The 16,698-nt window shown below is 39.3% G+C and overlaps 1 protein-coding gene across 3 annotated transcripts in view; it reads left to right on the top strand.

Annotated features, from left to right (window-relative positions):
* TRPC7 (transient receptor potential cation channel subfamily C member 7) overlaps positions 1–16,698 on the top strand; it is a 349,786-nt gene that overhangs the window by 257,577 nt on the left and 75,511 nt on the right. The window lies entirely within an intron of this gene.

A 16,698-nucleotide genomic window follows, 5' to 3' on the forward strand; every position in this document is an offset into this window, starting at 1 on the left:
AGTATGGAAATGACTCAAAATCATGGCCAAGTATGTCATTTCATCACTCTGAGCCTCAGGAGTTGGACTCATTTCAGAGCAGAAACATGTAATTCATCTTTTTTTTCATATTTCATATTTTCATATATATGTGTGTGTGTGTGTATATATATATCTATATATCTATATCTATATATATATCTATATATCTATATATCTATATATATATATGAATGATAAGCTGTCTCTACCTATTCAGCAGTTAGGGTCAGATTGTGTAGTACTCAGTGCCCACAATTTCATGACAGCTTTTTGAATGAGCTGAACCGCTATTTAGGACTTAATATAAGGGGGAGAATTTCAAAAGTTAAGCACTTGTGTAAGTGATTGCAGGACTGAGGTCTTATTTGGGGGTCTAAATGGGAGCTGAACTCTTCTGAAAATCTTGTCTGGTCTATATGCTATGAGAAGTAATGCTACATTAACTGCAATGCACTGATTTCCCAATTTTATATATTCCTACTTTTCTGTTAGTTGATTCTCTTCCATGGTTCCCTCCACCGACACCTAGACACAGCTAGGGCTAGACATGCACAATTCTTCCAATATTATAAAAATATAGAGGTTCTTTTCTAAATTATGTGGTACCATCTGTTGTAAAACAAATTCTTTTAAGCATCCATTTTGGGCAAATTCTGTCCTCCATTATATCTATTTAAATCTGAAATTACTCTGTTGAAGGCCAGGTGTAATTGTTATTATTGGAGACAGTGGTTACTCCAGGTTTACAATGTTGTAAATGAAACAAGATTGGACCAAGTATTTTCTGTTATTAGCTATTTCCTGTTTGCTATTCAGATACCTGGTATGGGCCAGATGGTGCTACCTTTACTTATGTAGAGTAGTACTTTACTCCATGAAGAGACCTATTGGTTTTAATGGTGCTACTCAAGTAGTAACTTACATGCCCAAGAGTAAGAGTAACAGCATCTAGCCATAGGCCTAAAGCATACTTCATCTGGTGGTCTCCAAACACGTTACAAAGGTGTGTTATCCCAGTTTCACATCTGGCAAAAGCAAGGCACAGACATATGAAGGACTTATCCAAAGGTTACAAAGTGAGGCAGTGGCAACTGGGAATGTTTTCTCACTCCTGGATCTCTATACATATCAGACAACGTTGTTGTCTGCTCACAATAAGACATGGTTATTTGTTGCTAATGTTGTGGGTCATGAATAAAAATCTGAGCATGAGTTTCTGAATCTGCACTTTCCTCAGTCTCTACCCAGCCTCGTAAGAGGTGGCTTGATTCACAGCAGGAGCTAGAAGACCAAAGAGAAGTGGGAATCTGCCAAGGGGAACGGTTTTGAGGAAAGGTGATATTTATGTGTTCGCCACTTCCTAGTTAGTTCTGCAACTTTTGCCCAATGGAGTTCACCTTTTTGGTTGGTTGGTGAGTGGGAGGGTGAAAGGGTGGCAAATGGAAAGGACTGATTGTGATTGGTAGTATGATATTTTAGTGCTGAACAAGTCAGCCTCTCACAAGACCAATATCTCTTCCTCTTCCCTTCCAAGGCTTGTGCAAACTGAAAAAAATCATAGGAATGTTCCGTCATATTGAGCCTCTTATTACTACACACACAGAAGCGATGAAGACTATTAAAATTTAAATAATTAAATGTCTGAGAAAACAGAATGTCAGTGAAAATCAAGAACTGAAAACCTAGCATTATACCAATTATAGCCATTCTAAAGCCAAAAGAGTAAAGTTTTGGGGAGTAACAGTTACCTTACCTAATATGGTAACGAATTCTAGCATCTTGGTTATGTCTTCACTGCCCAAAAAGTTTTTAGAATGAGATCACTAACTCGTTGTAAAATCCTGTGGGAGACACAAGGCACAGATAGTTTCTACTTCTATGTAGCTAGTCAAAGTCAACCCAAGGTCTGGGTATGGTGTTGACCTTGACCAGCTACACTGAGGTAAAACACTATCTGTGCGCCTCATGTGGGATTTGACAGTAAGATATCTAATTCAAGAGAGTTATCTTGCTGTGAAAACACACCTTCTTGACAGTGAAGACTTAGCCTAAGATTTGAAAATCAGGCTAAATTTAGGAAGGGTCTCTGCTGATTTCTATCTGGATACAGTTTGGGGCTCGGACTCTGAGAGGTCAGAGCCAAGACCTGATCTTTAATGATAATAATTAATTCTTAGCTCTTATATAGCCTTCTTCATCCATAGACTTCAAAGTGGCAAAGTAGCATTAAACATGTAAGATTTTTATTTCTGTTCTGTGATCAAACTGAGAATGCCTTATCTAGTTTAGTTTATGAGAAGTATAAACTTTGATGTGTTAAGTAAACAACTTCTTTTCATTTAAATCCATTTTCTTTCTGTTTTACGAGAGAAAATCTTTAACTCTCATATTAGGAAATTCTCCCATTGTGTGGGCGTTTCAGGCAGATTGCCCCAAAGGAGAAAAGAACCATGCAGCCTTGGAGAAGAGGTGCTAAAGGGTAAACAGTTTATGGGAATTAAACCACCCACTCGTCTTAGGTAAAAGGCATGAACAGAATTATGCAAAAAGCATGGCAGATAACACACTAGGGGAAATGCCATGGAGGGAGACCCTAGAGCAGATGTGAAATGCAGGATGATTGGGTTGTAGGAGCATGTATATACACAGAGCAAACATTTTGGATCTAATCTTTTTTTAGCAGACTCTTCTCCCCACCTCCCACAGATTTACTGCACATTCTTCTGTAGCTTGCAAACAACGCAGAGATGCATCTTAAAAGACAGATGGGTTGATTGATACACAAAACCTCAGTAAACCACAATGCTGCATTGTATTCCTGTCATTGTGTAAGGCACGTGGGATATAAAATGAATTATTGTTACACAAATAGGGCCCATTAACATAAAATTAATGGATCCTCTAATGGAAAGTGGGTTTGTTCCTTTTAAAATAATAGAATCCCTCAATGGAATGCACTCTTACTAGGAGTAATGCAAATATTTGAAACTAATGTCAAGGAGTTGGCAGTGTTGTTCTGCATGATGATGAGCTTCTTTTTGCCTGGGGCATTAATGAATCATTAGGCCTTTTTCACCAGGTGAATTAGCAAAATATTCTTTTGAAAGACATTAGTCTGTATTTAGTAAAGTGAAGCAGTTGACAAGACATGAGGAGAAAGACTCCCTCTTTCACTGAATATATATATTTTCTTGCACGTCACATGCCAAAGAATTCATCTAATACCTCTCTGAAGTCTATTCTGTTTAAGTGTGACAGCCAGGGACTCTATATTTTATCTGCTGGAAACAGGTGTTTCAGCATAAACATTCAAATGAGCTTGAGGAAATCGGCAAGAAGCAGGGAAAAACATTTTAATTACTCTAAGAATCAAAAGCATGTGGCTTAGTTGTGAGGTGAGATTGAAAACCAGCTGAAATTATAAGAAGGTGAAATAAATTAACAAACAAGTACCATCCTATACTGAGAAGCTACCTTGCCAAGCTTGGGATTTTAAATATTCTAATTTAAAAACTATTGTCAAGAAATATAATTTCTGTTCTAAATGTGAATATTTCACTACTCACATGGAATCAGAGTGTAGCATTAGTTATACACTGTGTTGTAGAGTGTCAGCACACATTCATACAGTTTATGCACTAAACAATGGTAGGTATTAGATAAACATAATGAAACAAATACATTACAAGCATGTTCTTTTAGTCATGGTGACACATAACGTAGTGCACAACAATGTACTGAGGGGATATTTTTGCCTCGGGTACAATGGAAATCCTCTGTTCTCTTCAAGTATCAAGGGATCCCTAGGTCCCATCATCACGGCAAAATCATTTAGTTTTCTGATCAGCCATGCTGGCCAATGCAAGCTAGTGTGAGGAGGGAAAAACTTAACTTGTTTTTTTTTTTCAGGAATGGTTTTGTTATCTGAATCTCTGTTCATGATCAGAACTCAAAATGGGCATTTTCCCAGTGCAGAGGAGAACCTAGTGTGCACAAAGAACACAAAGGGATCCTAATTTAGGTTTAGAAGCCTCCCATCAGTAAGTGACACAAAATTAAAAGTTATCTACTTGAGAAACATCAAAGGCTGAGCTGACCCTGCTGGCATTTATACCTGTCATTCTATGGAACCTGAAGCTTTGGTTACTAAGTCTAGGCCCGTTCTTAGTAGTTTAAAAAAAAAATAAATGGCCAAATTATTGTGTGGTTTTTTTTCCTGCTTTCACTGTTAGTTCTTAACTCTCCACTCTATCCACTGTGATGCTTCCGACAATCCATTAAGTCAATGGAACAAGGCTGAGTCTAGCTTATTCAGCAATAATCAACAAATTAAAAAGTGGCTTCTATTCATATCTAGTAATTACTTTTCATAATGATTTTTACTGTGCATTCAGTATTGTGAATCTATAATCAGCTTATTGTATGACTGGGTACATATTAAGTGCAAATACATCAGACTCAACATTCAGATTTACACATGCCATGTTATATTTGTATAATTGAGATGCGGTGCGACTATTAAAATTCACTCTCATTGCCAGGTTTGTAGAGAATGCTGTGAAAGTGAAGTTTCAAAACTCAGTTAAATTTTAATGGGGCCACTAACAATGCCATAGAGAAGCCTTAAAACCTTATGGACACGTCACCTGCAAATTATCTTGTCTTTTAATTCTTGTGGCACAGAAAAGAAAAAGCTAAATGTTAATTAAACTAAAACTATGTTAAAAAATATTAAGATTCTCAGTTATATACATAAAATAAAAGATTTTAAAGACTGAAATGTCATAGACTGACTGCAGGTGCAATGGAATACTTGGTTTCTCAGTGGTCTAACATGCTGTGTATGTACCGTATATACTCTAGTATGTAAGCAGGAAGTGAATACCAAGAAAGTACACTTGCAGCTTTAATTTGTTTGCTTTGTGGGGTTAAAAAGCACTAATCAAAATAATGTCACGTGATTTAGCACATGCTTTTTCTGCCATTAAATGGGAAAGTTGCTTACTGTTTCTCTATGCCAAGGGCATTGGCAAGGCACTAGACCCAGCTTAAAAGGTCTGACTAGGCAGTTTAGGTCCAGAATTTAGATATTGTTTAAAAAAGAAGAAAAGTTTTGTAAAATAAGCTGCTAATAGACACGTGACTAGAAAAGTGATTTTTTTTAAAAATGAGTAAAACCCTTTTTTTAAAATGAGGAATAAAATGCAGAGAGCTGAAGCCACACATTAGGATCTTGATTTGAGTACCATAGTGGGATGTTTGGATCTGAGTGTTGCTTCAACCCTACATTTAAATTAAAGATTTACATTGTATGTGCACAATGTAGACACTGCAGTACTGTTTTAGTGCATGGGAACCTCACTAATGTTCATGGTCTGAGTGAAGTGCAGTTAATAAACAGTAAAAATGTTGAAAAATACATTAATTTTTTTAAAATGCTTTCAGACTACATGGTATTTGTATCAAAGGTAGAGAAATTAGTGTTTGTTGTCTTTTAATAGCCTCAAGAATTTTGGGTACCAAAGTTATGGGACTGGATACTGGAATTACTGGGTGAAACTATGATCTCTGTTATGCAAGTTGTGACACTAGATGACCATAATGGCCTAAAAATCTATGACCCTATATGCTAGGACTCTGAAATGGGCCTTAAATCTCATTTGAAATGCCCCAGGGATGAATCTGATCCATCGTGTTTGAGGAAGTCATTAGTGAAAATTAGTGCCAGGAAATTGTGCGAAATATAAAGACTCTAAGAATGCGGCTTGATTTCTTTAACACGGTAAAAAATATTAGGTTCCCTAAAATAATATGCAGCACTTATAGAGCACACTTTACAAAGAGGGTTAAATATCATTATCCTCATTTTACAGGTGGGAAAAGTGAGGCACAGAGAGATTAAGTTGCCTTGTCCAAGGCCATACAGTGAGTCAGGAGCAGGAGCAGGAATAGAATCTTTGATTTCTGACTCCCAACTTTGTACCCTATTAAGTGGACCACATTGCTGCTCGATACAGGATATTCTGCAAATGAAAGGTTAAAATATGCAAGACTTGCACATAGGTAGAGTCTAAGGAAGAGAAAATTCACCCAAAGGATTCAAACGCTGCTTTGCTGGGGGAATCCCTGTCCGCATTATCCTGTATGTGCAGTGGTCAAAGTAGATTGAACCAAGATGGGAGCTCTCACCACTCAGATCAAGGAGGAATGGGAGAGGTTTTAACAGAAGAGTGGAAACTATGGTTCTTACCCAGCTCAAGCAGCATATAGTCACCCACATTGTCTGCCTTGTATGCGGGAGAAGGAGGAAAGGAAGGGGCTGTGGCAGGTACATGATGTAGGTTCTGATAGGTCCAGATGTCACTGTGTGTGTATATATATAATAATTCTCTTTGTGTTTGTCAATGGATAGCTTGTAGACATGACAGATTTTTTTTCTAGAGAAAATTGTATATTTTCAGAGAAACATCACTAATGAAATATTATGATTCTGAAATGCCACTGTGGTGCTTCATGGGAGTGTTTAGTTTGGGTGCCTCATGTTCCCATTTTCCTCTAATAGGACATCGTCCTTGGTTGGACTACATCTCCTGTGATGCATTACAGTCTACCCCCTTGGTAAGGGCAGGTGGGGCACCAGGGCAGTTGTATGGCTGTGACGGATCTGAGGAGATGAAGTCCAGTTGGGGAGTTTAGTCCATGGAGAAGCAGGAGGGCATAAAACGCAGTTTTGATGGAATATTTCTGACCAGCCCTACTATTCATGTCATAGGGAGCCACTTTAAGCTCCCCAACGATGCTAGGCCCAGTCTCTTCATGGTGCAGTCGAAGCTATTAATAGGTTAATATTTGCCAACTATTCCCATTGGCTTACCATGGATACATTTAGAAATAAACTGATATTCTCAGTTACCACTGCGTGCTAGTTGCTAGCAAATGTTGATTTGTTGGTGTAAACCACTGTATTTTTGTTCCTGGGTGGTAGAATTACTTTGGGAAGTCCAGATCTTCCATATTCGATGCACAAATGGCTCATTGAGACCCTGAAAAAACCCAAACCTTTAACACACAAACCCAGATATGAGGTTTTTAAAGGTTTAACCAAATACGGGGGTATTTGGGTCCCCGGCTGAATTCTAATACACAGTCCACTCCGTCTGCTGTTCTCTGGGATCCTCTGTATGAAAACCACTGCATACATAGAGACTGCATTATCAGCTTTGTCCTCTTGCTACTGTAGTGTATGAGTTATCTACTGATTCTTCCTCTTATTTTTCAAAAAGATTCTCCTCCAGAAAGTATTTCTCCTCTGTGTATTGCGACATTCCACACCACACAGAATGAGCAGTTTCCATGCTTTCTGCTGCTCCATTTGCTCCATGTTGTTCAAGGACTCTGGATGGGAACAGAGACACATTTTTAAAATGTCAAATACTTGTATGAGAACAGCTTGTTTATTATAGCATGCTCATCAGGGGGTGAAAAAGTGACGATATGGATCATCAAAGAAGATGCTGGAGGCATCTGTTACAAAGCCTAAAAACATGCCATGATGCACAACTGGGCAGTGAAATGTTAAAATGAACACTGACCTTTTTTAGAAATATGTCCAGTGAATTATAAACAAACACCTGAAATTCCTAATGTCACTGATTTGTTGTCACTTGGGATGGGGGGCAGAAAGACCCCCAAGACAACCTGATGTGCTACTCTGAAAACTAGCAGACAAAAATAAATGCATAATTTTGAATCTGAATGAGCAGGAGTCGTACACTAGGTCTGTCATCTGGAAATAAAAGAAATACACGCAAATTTATTCAGAAATAGTGACAACTCTGCAAACAGATGACAGAAACCTACAGAAGTCACTGCGAGGGGGTTTGTCATTCTTGAGTGTCACATGGCTAATTCCCAGCATGTTGATTTGTCTCCAGTTTGATTTATTCTGAATACATTAAAGCATGACTATACTGTGAGTAATGCCGGTAGCCCATTTACTGAACTGCTTCCCTCGTGTACTCTCCCTCCCACATACCCAATGGTTTCCTTCTTTCCTAAGCATATGGCAAGCCGTAGACAATATAAATAACCAGAAGGAAATCCAATTTGGCCAGCATGTACGAACTAGCATATTTCATTGAGAGACTGCTTGGTAAATATTTATAAGTACCTTGAGTATTTGAAATCATGGTTTCTTTGAAAGATGGCCCTGAAATCTAGGGCATAATCCTACCTTTTTGCTTTCTCTCTCTACATGTTTGTTTTTCACTTCTGGGATTTTCTGTTCATTGTTACAGAATTTGGTCTTTGTTTTACCTGTTTTTAGTTGATTCTTCTGGCTGTGGAATATTACCACCAGTCTGTGGATGCTGTACTCTTCCAATTTCAATTAACTTTTAGTAGGCAGATACATACATTACCAGTAACAGCATGAAATATGAAAATCTTTGCAGAATACCACTATAATGTAGCCTAAAATCCCTGCTATTTTTTCTAGAAGAATCTGTACTTTCATTTGGTTCTGAAATAAACATATCGTTATGCAGCCAAAAGTAAATTCATTTGTGAAATTTGCTTTTCATGGTCATGGTGACTTTGTGGATATAGTGGAGGGTTAATAGAGCAATTCACTGTATGCATAGAAATAATCTTGGAATTATTTGTGGTTATTATAAGTAGTAATAGGCTATGGTGCTTTCCTGGCTCATTTATTAACTGCTTCAGAATAATTAGAATTTAGTTAAATGTCCTAAATGATGGCATGTTGAATGGTGTGTTGCTCATGAGAACACACCTTGCTTATGTATTTGCATGCCATTTTCTAAACTGTAGGCCTGGGCATGATTCCTAACACTGTCCTTGGATAAACAGAATCTCTATAACAAAATTATAGAGAAGAGTTGTAAATACAGCTTAATTTACATACACCGTGTGTGCACAAAACAAGCTGCAGAAAAGGAGAATGGGAAACCAAAGGTGATTAGAGCAATAAATAATTAGGCCAGGTGTAAAAACTAACCAACACAGCTTGAATCTGGGATAGCAAATACTTTCAGTACTTCCAAAAGATCTATTGGCCAAAAGAGTCACTTGCAGCAATTATTATTCGGTGACTAATCTCCAACAACAAATAAGGCTGAGAAAATGTAAGCTGTCTGTTGACAGAACTAGAGGCAAAACTCATCACAGAATGTAGATATCCTGCATTTCTGGAGTCAGTACAGTTCCATTAGATACTGGTGTAACCCAGTTCCCGATTCAGGAAAGAAGATTGACTCATCAAAGCCCTTAGGCATACGTTTAAGTCCAATTGAAATCAGTAGGACTTAAGCACTTACTTAAGTGCTTTCCTGCATTGGGGTTTGAGAGCTATTCAGAATTCAGAGAGTAATTTCATGTATTGTAAATGAGGTTCCTCATTCCTGCAAGTTGCTGAGCGCTCCCATGCCGTGCTGAGCACCTGCGACTTCCAGGGAAGCCTGTGGGAAATGGAGGGTGCTCAGCTCCTCACAGGGCAGCTCATAACATTGCAGGATGAAGGATAAGTTTCCTAACCTGCAGTCTGAGATATTACTGGAAAAATGTTAACAGCTGACAAGTAAACATTCCTGAGAGGAAGCATCACCTTTAAAAACTGTTTCCTATGATGGCCCTTCACTTGGAGCTTGTGATGGAGGAGAAGGAGAGAGGCATTTAATTTACTAAATAGGACGGCTTGGCTGCTCTTGCGTTACACTGTTTTGTTTTGTTTTTTAACTTTAACTGCGACTGCATCCCCTTGAACTGAACAGCTCCTTTCTGAGGAAGCTTGGATGGTTTTGAACAGATGTAGAGACATGACAGAGTTCATTTAGTACATAATCAACAGATAATAAGAGGGTACTTAGCAAAATAGCAGTGAAAGGCAAGTGCCATCAGCCTTTTCAAAACAGGAAAATTAGACATTTTTATCTCCACATGCACAACAGGGTCAGGAGAAGCAGGAAAAGACTAATTTAGAAGCCTTTTATTAGGTTCTAGGGTTTTAAAAAAATGTTGTTGTAAGATTCTAAAAAACAGCTCTCTCGTTATGCATGGTACCTGTCTATGGAAGATAATATACTTCTCTATAGGGGTTATATGAGGTTTTATACTTCTAAGCATGTGTGTATTTCCCTAGAGCCCAATTCTGCAGAGCTCTCAATTTCTGTCTTCACCAAGAGTTAGTGCATTCAGTCCCTTGCAGGATTAAACCTCAAGTATTCTGTGAGTAATATATTTGTACTGGTAAATACTTCCATCCATTTCACCAGCCTCATAGCCTTAAAATGCCTATAATATTCTATTTCTAGGGAGCATTTATGGGTGAAAGGCTCAGACTATTGCCGTCAGCAAGACACATAATGTATCCAGCCCAACGAAGTTGATGGTATAGCTGAACTGGGTTAGCCTGCTTTGCTCCCCTCCTGACTGGTTCTAGTCCCTGACTCCAATGATGCATTACTTTTCTGGAGCTCAAGCTAAAAATGTCACCCCTGGCTAAGTGCACCTAAGATCACCCGATCCAAACTTCAGCGAGTGAGCACACACAACTGAGTCAAAATGGAAAGTGGAACCATTATGAAAAGTCCTCTCTGCTTCCCTTTCACATTTCTCCTTTGATCACTGGCTCCACACGTCATTTACTGTTGCTCTAAGCCTGAGTCCTCCAGTCCCTTGAGAAGCATAGTGCTATCTCCCGTGCTTCTGCAGACTGCAACTGTCTCAAACTGCTCCACAAGCCACTTTGCTCTGTCTGGCCATGTGGTACAGCAGATATTAGACATTCCCAGACACATGGGAAACATGCAGTTTATACAGTATTGACATGTACGGAGAGCATAAACTTGTATCCAGGCTAACAGTACAGTTAATATACCCACTGCACTGCTTACCACCTTTCTATCTCCTCACCCTTAAGATTGCCTCTGGTTCAGTATTCTGTGTACCGATACAAATACAGTGAGTGAGTATCTCTAAAGCAATTGACTGCAAACTCTGATTAGAACCTGATGGAAACAAGCAGTTTGGATTGCCCTGTGTTATAGTCCTCTGTGCTTATTAAAGAAACACAGATTATGGATAGCCAACAGAGTTATGCAAAAAGGCCTTCAACAAGGGCCTCTCCACATTTCATGCTGCAGCTTAAATACAACCAATAGCTCATCCTGCCATCTAGACACCCCTTTTCATTTTGAAGGTCATTCTCGGTCGATTGTCATAAAGAAACTCAACAGGTGTGCTCGTAATTGTGCTCTATTTGGACAATTCCCGACCCTCAAACTCTATATTAATACCTGTAGAAGGCTGTCCATATGACACTAGGTTGCTGACCTGCCTGCATGATTGCTGGTTGGCTAGAGGGTTGTTTGTTTGGGGGTTTTGTCTTACAGAGTCTATGTTTAGCTTTCATTGCTTCTTTCCACTTAAAAAAGGGCAAAATAGCTTTGAACATAAAATTCATCCATGCTGTCTCCAGGAATGTGCCATAGTCATTCAGCAGAGCACAAACATTTCTACGAGGCTACATGGCTACTGAGTTTGCCTGCAGGAGCAAAGTCACACAAGTTAGATTACTTGCCTCTTTGTGTAGTATGTGTTCTCGCCTTAGACATCTGAAGAGGAAAAGGTACTTTGAGCTGACACACATTCTAGCTGGTCTGATGACGTGGAAATGGTGATGAAAATTGCTTAAAATGAACCTACCAAGAGTGATGTTTGAGAATCTTGCAAGCAGTTTATAAATAGAGACCCTCATGAAAGCTTTGCAAAGTTCTCACTCTCTTTCTTTTTAAGTGCCAGGCTAAGTAAGTGTCTGCATGACCCGGAGCAGTTTGGCATTTCATTCCCAACTCACTTCTATTTTCATATCTTCCTATTTTAACAATTTCTGCAATTCAATGTAGGATCAGACTCATGTTTAGAAACCTATTTTTTGTGTGACCTACAAGTTTCCTAATGCTTGAAATCTGTCTTGTTGTAACAAAGACTAAAGCATGGGACTAAATTCTGAAGAGATCAAGGGGGATAATTCTGCTTAAATCTCAGTGGGATCAGGAAACCTCCCATAAAGAACAGCCTGTCTTGAATTCAGATCTCAGCATATATCCTGCTTCTTCATTTGACAAAATCCTGCATATGATTCCTGTCATAGGTGCCGACTCCATGGGTGCTCCGGGTCTCAAGCACACACTGGAAAAAAAAATAGGGTGCTGAGAACCCACAGGGCCAGATTAATTTTTTGTGGGCCCCGGCACTCGGACTATGGCCTCGTCCCTCGCTCCGCCCCAAGGCCCTGCCCCCGCTCGGTCTCTCCCCCCTCCCCCCAAGACCCTGTCTGCCACTCCACCCTGAAGCCCCACCCCCACTCAGCTTCTTCCCCCTGAGACTCCATCCACCACTTGCACAGGGGGAGGGGATGGAGAGGAGCACCCACCAGCAAAAAGAAATGTCAGTGCCTATGATTTCTGTTCATGTTCATCTCTTCCCCCACAACATTAACACAGTATTAAGATACACACCTCCAGTGGCTCAGATTGTGCAGTATTCTACTGTAACTTTTTAAAGCCTCTATTATACATGATGTTGCAGCAGCTCCAGTGAGAGATCTGTTGTAGGGAAAAGAGAAAGGGGCCTATACCCACCTCTGTCATTAACTCCTTATGTGACTCTGGGCAAGTCTCTTCATGTCTCTGGGCCAGATTTACAAAGCTATTTAGACACCTAAGGATGTACTCTAGATTTAGAAAAATGCCCAAGAGCATGTCTACACTGTAATGTAAGCCCATGTTTAGTAGAACTTGAGTTCGCAGACTCTGGGTGCATTAACCTAGAGTTTGAGCGTCTACAAACATTTGTAAGTCCAGCTCCGAAATTGTTGAACCCTGAGTCCAGACCTGGAGATCCCACATCTACACTGCCTTATGTAGACCTGAGTCCAACCACCCATATCCCAGGCTTCCTAGCTCCTCCCAAAATATGGCCACTCTATTGTTTGTTTGCAGTGTGGGAAAATTTGACTGTCCACCAAACTGGACTGTCCAGAGAACAAAGAAAGCTTACCTGTGGGATTGTGAAATACTTGTGGCAGACTCTCAGACTGAGTCCATCTGCAGTAAGGTTTGAACTCATGGTCCCGGTTTGACTCACTCTCAGACCCTCCACCCTCCTGGGACTCTGGGTCCAAGATGTGGTTTGGCGTGATGTGTGTAGACAGAAGGTGAATTAGGCTTGAGCCCGAGTTCTAACCCTGGGTTTACATAGCAGTGTAGACATACCCTAAGAGGTGAGACACTTCTGTAAATTCAACATTAGGTGTCTGTGTGAATCTTTAGGCACCTAAATGCTTTTGTAAATCTGTCCTTCAGTCCCTTTGTTTATTCCCCATTAAAGTGGATATAATAACATCTAGTTCACAGGTTGATGCACTATTTAAATAATGTTTGTACAGTGCTTTGAGATCTTAGACTCAGAGATGTTATGGCACTGCAACATGTTGTTATGTTTGAATGTTAGAGACAATAAATTAGAAAATGCAGGAATACGCCACCAAGCGACTTTTAGCATTTCATCAAAGACAGGTTTAACTATCTTAGTTTTAGGTTGATTGCTTAATTAGGTGAGCAACTGAATTGAATTAATTCATCAAAACTAATTTGAAAAGATCTCTCGAGGCTGTAAGAGCTTGTGTCTATTATTTGTATTTGTTGCTTTGGGTCTATGCATGATTTTGTTATTGTGTTAACAGCAGCCTTAATCTTGTTTGATTTTAATTGCATTTGGTCAGTTTCAATGGTGGTCGTTTCTTTTTTCTTCTCCCACCATGTGTAAATCAATCACTGCTTGATTTAAAATAAGGGCTTTCAGTGAAATGATTCTTACCAATTTAACTGCATTTCACCACTATCCTCACAAGCACAGCCTAAATCTGGCTGTGAGGTGAAATAGCTTCATAGGAACTCATGTTGAGTTTCTGGAACCATGTTTCCTGGAGTAGTATTTTAACAAACATGTTAGAACATAAGAATGGCCATACTGGATCAGATCAAAGGTCCATCTAGCCCACTATCCTGTCTTCTGACAGTGGCCAATGCCAGGTGCCCCAGAGGAAATGAGCAGAACAGACATTCATCAAGTGATCCATCCCTTGTTGCCCATTCCCAGCTTCTGGCAAACAGAGGCTGTGGACACCATCTCTGCACATCCTGGCTAATAGCCGTTGATGGGCCTATGCTCCATTAATTTATCTAGTTTTTTTTTAACCCTGTGATAGTCTTGGCCGTCACAACATCCTCTTGCAAGGAGTTCCACAGGTTGACTGTGCATTGTTAAATACTTCCTTTTGTTTGTTTTAAACTTGCTGCCTATTAATTTAATTTGGTGTCCCCTAGTTCTTATGTTATGAGAAGGAATAAATAACACTTCCTTATTTACTTTCTCCACACCAGTCATGATTTTATATCATAGCCTCCCTTTGTCTCTTTTCCATACTGAAAAGTCCCAGTCTTATTAATCTCTCCTCATACAGAAGCTGTTCTGTAGCCCTAATAATTTTTGTTGCCCTTTTCTGAACCTTTTCCAATTCCAATATATCTTTTTTGAGATGGAGCGATCACATCTTCATGTAGTATCCAAGGTGTGGGCATACCATGGATTTATACAGAGGCAATGTGATATTTTCTGTCTTACCTGTCCCTTTCTTAATGATTCCTAACATTCTGTTCATTTTTTGAACTGCCGCTGCACATTGAATGGATGTTTTCAGAGAACTATCCACAATGACTCCAAGATCTCTTTCTTGAGTTGTAACAGCTAATTTAGACCCCATAATTTTATAAGTATAGTTGGGATTATGTTTTCCAATGTGAATTGCTTTGCATTTATCAACATTGAATTTCATCTGCCATTTTGTTGCCCAGTCACCCAGTTTTGTGAGATCCCTTTGTTGCTCTTCGCAGTCTGCTTTGGACTTAGCTATCTTGAATAGTTTTGTAGCATCTGCAAATTTTGCCTCCTCACTATTTACCCCTGTTCCCAGATCATTTATGAATATGTTGAATAATGTCCCAGTACAGACCCTGGGGGACACCACTATTTACCTCTCTCCATTCTTAAAACTGACCATTTATTCCTACCTTTTGTTTCCTATCTTTTAACCAGTTAGCGATCCATGAGAGGACCGTCTCTCTTATCCCATGACTGCTTACTTTGCTTAAAACCTTTTGATGAGGGACCTTGTCAAAGGCTTTCTGAAAATCTAAGTACACTATATCCACTGGATCCCTCTTCTCCACATGCTTTTTGTGACCCCCTCAAAGAATTCTTGTAGATTGGTGAGGCATCATTTCCCTTTACAAAAAACATGTTGACTCTTCCCCAACAAATTAGCTTCATCTGTGTCTCTGACAATTTTGTTAATTACTATAGTTTCAACCAGTTTACCTGGTACTGAAGTCAAGCTTACTGGCCTTTTAATGACCAGGATCACCTCTGGAGCCCTTTTTAAAAATTGATGTCACATTAGCTATCCTCCAGTCATTTGGGACTGAAGCTATTTAAATGATAGGTTACAAACCACAGTTAGTAGTCCTGCAATTTCACATTTGGGTTCCTTCAGAACTCTTGAGGGACTATCATCTGGTCCTGGTGACTTATTACTATTTAGTTTATCAATTTGTTCCAAAATCTCCTCTAATGACACCTCAATCTGGGACAATTCCTCAGATTTGTCACTTAAAAAGAATGGCTCGGGTTTGGGAATATCCCTCACATCCTCAGCAGTGAAGACAGATGCAAAGAATTCATTTAGTTTCTCCACAATGGCCTTATCGTCCTTGAGTTCTCCTTTAGCATCTCAATTGTCCAGTGGCCCCACTAGCTGGTTAGCAGGCTTCCTGCTTCTGGTGTACTTAATTTTTTTTGCTATTACGTTTGAGTCTTTAGCTAGCTGTTTTTCAAATTCTTCTTTGGCCTTCCTAATTATATTTTACACTTAATTTGCCAGAGTTTATGCTCCTTTCTATTTTCCTCTAGGATTTAACTTCCACTTAAAGGGTGCCTTTTTCCCTCTCACTGCTTCTTGTACTTTGTTTTGCCATGGTGGCACTTTTTGGTTGTCTGTTTTTTAATTTGGGGTTATACATATACATATTGCATTGAAGGCTCTCTTGGGACTGATTATATTTTAGTACCCAGAAATCTGGTTGAAATGGAATTAAGAATCTCCTCTGTACTTTGTGGAGAAATAACTTAAGAAATTTAATTAAAGAACACAAAAGAGGGGGCAGTTTTTGTTATCGTTCAACTGAATTACATCGAATTCACTGAAGACATTTGTGTCAACACATTTTGGTGTGAGTATATGTAAATAAATCATGTGGGCTGGACATCCCTAAGACCAGTTTTGCAAACAGATCTATCAGTTTAATAAAATATTTTCAAACAGCATTTACTTTTAATCAGTTTAGAAATTGTACAAACAGTGGAGCCACGGGAGAAACACTTTCTGCTCTCCTGCGGATCTGATGTGGACTAGAGGGAAGGAAACACATTATACGTGGAATTTTACCAAAGCAAAGTATTGTTTGTGTTAGCTTAAAACCAAGGGTGAAAATCAAAACTCCCCTTCAGGACAGTAGAGTTGTCATAGAATCATCGAAT

The sequence above is a fragment of the Mauremys reevesii genome, linkage group 8 (assembly GCF_016161935.1).
Source record: "Mauremys reevesii isolate NIE-2019 linkage group 8, ASM1616193v1, whole genome shotgun sequence".
NCBI classification, from domain to species: domain Eukaryota; kingdom Metazoa; phylum Chordata; order Testudines; family Geoemydidae; genus Mauremys; species Mauremys reevesii.